The sequence below is a fragment of the Marmota flaviventris genome, chromosome 19 (genome assembly GCF_047511675.1).
Source record: "Marmota flaviventris isolate mMarFla1 chromosome 19, mMarFla1.hap1, whole genome shotgun sequence".
Classification (NCBI taxonomy): domain Eukaryota; kingdom Metazoa; phylum Chordata; class Mammalia; order Rodentia; family Sciuridae; genus Marmota; species Marmota flaviventris.
Genome location: NC_092516.1, coordinates 16,284,259 through 16,290,482, shown reverse-complemented (window position 1 = coordinate 16,290,482; position 6,224 = coordinate 16,284,259).

Below are 6,224 nucleotides of genomic sequence, written 5' to 3'. Positions count from 1 at the left end.
GGATGGGACTTGGCGAGCAGGCCACTTACTGGAGGGACAGAGAAGAGCAGGTGAGCTCGTGCAAGCAAGCTGGCTGCTGGTAGGTCCCTGGAGGCGAGGGACCTCAGTGACCTCCTTCCACTTTTCCTCCGTGGGCTGGACAGTCTCCATCCTGAGGCCTTGGCCCCCTCTCCAGGATATTTGTTCTTGGCCACCACAGCTGCCAGAGAGGCTGCCTCCTCCTCTTAGGGCCCCCAGGCCTAGCCCTGTGAGGGCTGGGCCAGGTGGAACCCGCGGAGACTGGCCCGACTAGCCCAAGGACCTTTCGCCCGGGTTTCTGGGGCAGCAGCCCTCAGTGCAACCCAATCAGCTCCTGTCTTATCAGGTGGGGGTACTGCAACGTGCCTTATCGCTCCCACTCACCTGCCCTCCTGGAGGGCAGCCTTCCTACCCCAATAGGCCCCCTGGTGCTCAGGACAGTGTCTGGCACAGAGCGAGCGCTCAGCAAGGTGTTTCTGACAGATGAAATCAGCCAAGGGAGTTTTCTGGCAGCCCCTTCGATCACGTTCCTGGCCCCATTTCTTCCAGCTCATTTCCCTACTGCTTTCTTGAAAGTGGAATGATTTCTGATTCATTTCTTCTCTTTACAGACAAGCTCTTAGCGCTTCAGAGTCCCTGATATAGATGTTAGAAAACAATAGTCTACAACTGACAGCCACCTAATATTTGCAGAGCACTGTGCCACATTTTTTTGGTGTATTTATTTAAAGCTACCGTTCATTTGGAGAATGCATCTTGATTTAATAACAGCTTCTGGGGAGAGTGTTGGAAAGCAAATTATTAGATTCATCAACAGACACGATCATCTCAGTCACAGAAACGTTACGGCGTGAAATGATATTCATTTTATAAATATACTAATATACTATACAGTGTATATAATATATACATATACTATGTGTGTATATAGTCATCTCATATTTATAATATATACATATGAGATGATTATATACATTTATAATATATACATATTGTCTCTTAAGTCTCATAAATTTATAGTCTCTATATTAACACACATAGTCTCTCTCTCTCTCTCTCTCTATATATATATATATATATATATATATATATATTTCACCTCATGTTTCAACAGTTCCACAAAGTAAACATACTATTATCATCTCCATGCTACAGAGGAGGAGAATGAGCTCAGAGAGGTGAATCAACTTGTATAAGATTGTACAGGAATCTTGCAGCCTTAACCACCATAGTCTATGTCTTTGAGGGGCCTGGTGTTGTACCGGGGACTGCTACGCCCCCTCATTAAAGCAAGAAGCTGGTTAATAGTACTCGAGACTAAAGGTAGAAAGAAAGAGAAAGAATCTTGAGGTATTTAGTTTCTAAATACTCTGGATAGTAAATAGTAACTATTTCTCAAGACTCATGAATACCAGTATAGGGGGAGGGGTATATGCAAACTCTGTCCCCTGTGTGTTCTACAGCACCAAAGCCAAATTAGGACATGCTCTGATTTGGAGGTATACAGAGTGGGCTCCATGTCCTCAGAGGTCCCTTGTCTAATACAAGGACTTAGGTGTGCCCCCATTAAGTTCTTTAGTCAGGATTCTGAACTTGTGGAATTACTTTTTTTTTTCCATTATGAATCCATGGAATAGAGTCAAAAATTAGGAGCTGGACCAAAGCTGGGGTCTTTCAAAATTAACAACACTAGTGGGTTTTAAGGCTTACAATGCAAAAGAAATAGAGTGTTGGGGATAGAGGTAAGATATCCAGAGTCAGCCAAACTGTTTCAGAGACTTCTGTGATTTTTCTGGGATGGAGAAAACCATCTATAATACCCCAAATTATGCTATTAGCCTCTTGGCAAGAGAAATAAAATTTATTTTAGTTTATTATTTGTTTATTTATTGCAGAACTGGGAATTGAGCACAAGAGCGTTCTACTTCTGAGCTAAAGTTTTAGCCTTTTATAAAATTTAAAAATTTTTTTAAAAATATTTTTTAGTTGTCAATGGACCTTCATTTTATATACTTAAATGTGGTACTGAGAATCGAACCCAGTGCCTCACATATGCTAGGCAAGCACTCTACCACTAAGCCACAACCCCAGCCCCCTTTTTTACTTTATTTTATTTTGAGACAGGGTTCCATGAAGTTGGTGAGGCTCACCTTGAACCTATGATCCTTCTGCCTCAGCCTCTGGGCTTGTAGCATCACTTATTTTATAATTTTCAATATTACTCATCCTCACCTTTTCCTGTACAGCAATCCCAAACCAAAAAAGAAAGAATGTAACAATTGTTTTTTAAATCGAGGCCCAGGTTCAATGTCCTGCTAAATAATGCTGCAGCCCAGGAGACATTTCCTACTCTGCAAATGTTTGCCAGAAGCTGTGATTCTGGAAACTTCTGTCCCCCATCTCATTCTTCCCACTAAAGACAATACCTAGGGTCCCTCTGCTCATCAGTCCCTTCCCTGGGCCTGACCCTGACCCCAGCAGAGCAGAGGAGCCCCACCAATGCTCCCACAAATATTTCAAGTTCAAGGCAAAACAACTTTGGAGCTACTACTGGATTGTGTCACCTTTGAGGAAGAATTAGCTGCAGACGCCCTTCAAAGTGCTTTACAGGTATTACCTCATTCAATTTTCACAACAATCTTCTCCGGTAGGAATCAGAATTTCCCCCATGATACAAATGAAACGGAGACACCAAGGTTAAGTAGCTTGCCCAATGTCACATTAGAAAGTGGCTGAGCTGGGATTTGAATCCAGGAGTCCCTATTTTTATCTACCTGCTCTACTGCTCCTGAAATGACAGTGACAGTGGCAGTAGAAAATAATGACTGTCATTTATCAATCCCTAACTGTGTCCCGGCACCCTACTTAGTTCTTTTTACATATTACCTAATTAAATTCTCACTACAAATTATATGAGATATGATAGATCCCCATTTCACAGAGGAGGAAACAGAGGTGTAGAGAGGTAAGATAATCTGCCTTAGGTCACAAAGGTAGGAAGGATTGCAAGGATCCCCCCCCAAAAAAAAAAAAAAAAATTCCAGGGTCCTGATTCATGAGAGCAAGTCCCGAATGCACACCCCGGACTACCACTAAGCTCTCCTATTCCCCATGTCACAGTGAAGGAACCTGGGGAGGGGTGAGAAATTTGCTCCATGTCTTGGGCAGGGTTGGTCGCAGAACTTGGAAGCGACCAGGGACCTAAGCTGATGCGCGCCCCTGCTGCATGGAGATCCCTTGAGCCTCGGACCCGTCCCGAGCTCCTCGTGGGAGCTGCTGCAAGTCCTGCCCGCCCTTGCGCGGAGCGACTGGGCGCTGTCCTGTGGCCAAAGCCCCCTCTGTCCCCCGGCTGCTGCAGGACAGCTCAGGCCGAGTCTGCCCGCCCAAGAGAGCAGCCAGCCCGCTTCAAGTGTTTGCTTCTTTCTGCAACAAGAGTCCACCTCCAAAGAAAGCATTCCAGAGCGTAAAAGGAGCAGCCACGGTCCAGTCCACGCGCTTCACCGAGGCGGGGAAGGGGGGTCGGGGGAGGGTAGCTCAGGAATGACCATCGCCCAGCCCTGTGACCAGAGCCACTGCGCGAATAGACAAGAGAGCTGCATCGATCGCCCCGGGAAAGTGTCCCTGCATCCTGGTCACCGGCTAGCAGCCGCAGTGATGCCGGCAGGGCTACCGACCCACCGGGCGATCCGCGCGTCCGGGAGGCCACCGCGTACCGCGGCACTCTGGTGCCTGAAACCCTTGCCGGTCCGACCCAGCCCGGCTAGCTCACCTCTCAGCTCCGAAGGATGGGGGTTCGCGTGTGCACCATCCGGGTACGCTCCTTTTCTGCTCTCCTCACCAGGCAAGCATCCCCAGTTGGCGCGCCCCAGGGCTCTTGTGGGAGGGCCTGGGCCCCGCCTCTAGAGCCCAGCCCCTTCAGGTTCTGTCCCCTCCTACCTGCCCAGGTGTGTTCCCGAGCCCGCCGAGAACTGGCGACCAGCCCAGAGCAGGCCACGACTCCGCAGCGCCACCTGCCGTCCCGAAGCAAGCTCTGCGCCCCAGCTGGGCTGGTCCTGAGCCGTTCTAGGTGGCAAAGCGAGGACCTGCTGCCGCCCGGAGGCCACCCAGCACCTTGCATTCCCCTGGGTCTCTGTAGCACCTCCCATAAGGCACCTCGCAACTCCTCCTGCTGCTCTGTTACTGACCCGGGCCTTTCCTTCTGCTCCAGATCACAGGTGCCTTCCTGCCCCAGCACCAGCAGGAATCTCACTCAGTCTTTTGTCCCCCATCCCCTGAGCATCGCTCCTGACTTGCACCGTGAGGCTGCTTTAACCAGGCCACCCATCCTTTGGTCTGATCAAGTGCCTTTTTGTAAGGGACTCAGGCAGATAACCAACAGAAATGAGTTTGAAAATTGCAACTGGGAGGAACCACATTGAGATCCCTCGGCCACTGTCCCTTTTGAGTCGGGAAGAATTGAGACCCCAGGAGGGGAAGGGGTCTGTTCTCACAGAGAGCTTCTCAGATGCACGGTCACCTACTGATGTCTTGTTAAAATGCAGGGGTAGGGTGGTTCTTGAGAGTCTGGGTGTCTGACTTCCCAGGAGATGCCTCTGTTGATGGCCGAAGATGACACTTGGAGCCCCAAGGGTTACTTACTGGCCCGGGTGGTGGAAACAAGCCCAGCATTACTGGAGGGCAGCTTAAAGAAAATCTTTAAAAACTCCACCGTTTTTTCTTACAATATATGCTCATTGTGAAGAATTTAAATGGTAATCCACATCCCCCACTAAATAAGCACTGCTAACAGTAAGGTTATTATTTTGTATATATACCTACACACATGTATACTGTATATATATATGAATGCGTGTGTGTTAAAGATAGGATTTTGAAATATATGTTGTTCCTAAATTTCTGAAGTTTGTTTTGATGATTATACATCATATTTTTCCTCAATGTAAAATGAAGTCTGTTTTTTCACCTCATGATACATTATAGGCAACTTTTCCTTACTTAAAATGTACATTTGCTTAAGTATTCCATTCACATAATTGAATCGATTTATTAATACATGTATTGCCTCCAGTTTTTACCAATATATTCTCTGCATAAAATCTTCATTTATATCTCTAATTGTTTTCTTGGGATACATTCTCACTGGTGGGATTTTTTTCCCCCCTGTCAGTATACTTACTCAGTTTGATCTGCAAAACAAAAAAGTACAGTTGAGAAAAAGGCCAAACAGTATATAGACTAGAAAATTATAATAGATTATGTATGTGGTGTCTTTCTCTATATGCTTACATACAGTTTTTAAAAGAGGTCATCTCTTGGGGTGGGTTTACATGGGATTTTTACTGATCTCTGTTGTTGTTGTTGAACAGATATGTTCTGTACCATAAAAATAATGTTTATGAAAGGTAACAAGCTAGTTGATACATTATAGGATACAATGAACTTAGGCTTGACCGATCTCTTTTTAAAAATCCACTTAAAATTGACATAGTGAAATGTTTGAAGGGTACAATTCAATGAGTTCTGGAAATTGTATATTCTTATATGACCATCCCCATAACAGACACAGAGATGGGCAACATCTCAGCACGTTTCCTTAACCCCTTTCTACTCCGTTCTGGTTCTTGGGTACAGAGTGGTGTCATGTCTACACCACTCCTGCCATCATAAGCCTCTTGTCAATCCCACATCTTACCGGGGATCACCTGAAACACTCCACTTTTGGTACCTAGTTCTAATTCAGGCAGGACCATGTTTATTTCAAGAATCGAAAATAACCTTGAACTAGCTTAGCTAAGTTGAAGAATGAAACAGTTTAGCTTACGTATTGGGAAGTTTGACCTCAGGCTCTGCTTTAAGCTGGAGTTCCAAAGGTAACCAGGACCTAATTTCTCTATGCTTGAGTCTCTGAGTCTCTGCTTTGCTTTCTTGGTGTTTATGTCATTCTCTGACCCAGGAAGTCATAAGACAGCTCTGCTGGTTCCAGCCTGCACATGTACTGAGCTCAGAGTCTAGTAGGACTGATGGATCAAGTGTAGCCTGTAGGATCCAGTCTGAGCAACACTTATTGGGTTTTACTGTGTTGCTTGAAGCTTGTTCTAACCCCTAATTGAACAATACCATGAGAGAGGGGGGATGTGTTGACCTGTATCTTAGCCCATATTTTACTGCTATAAGAAAATACCATATCTGGGTAATTAATGCAGAGA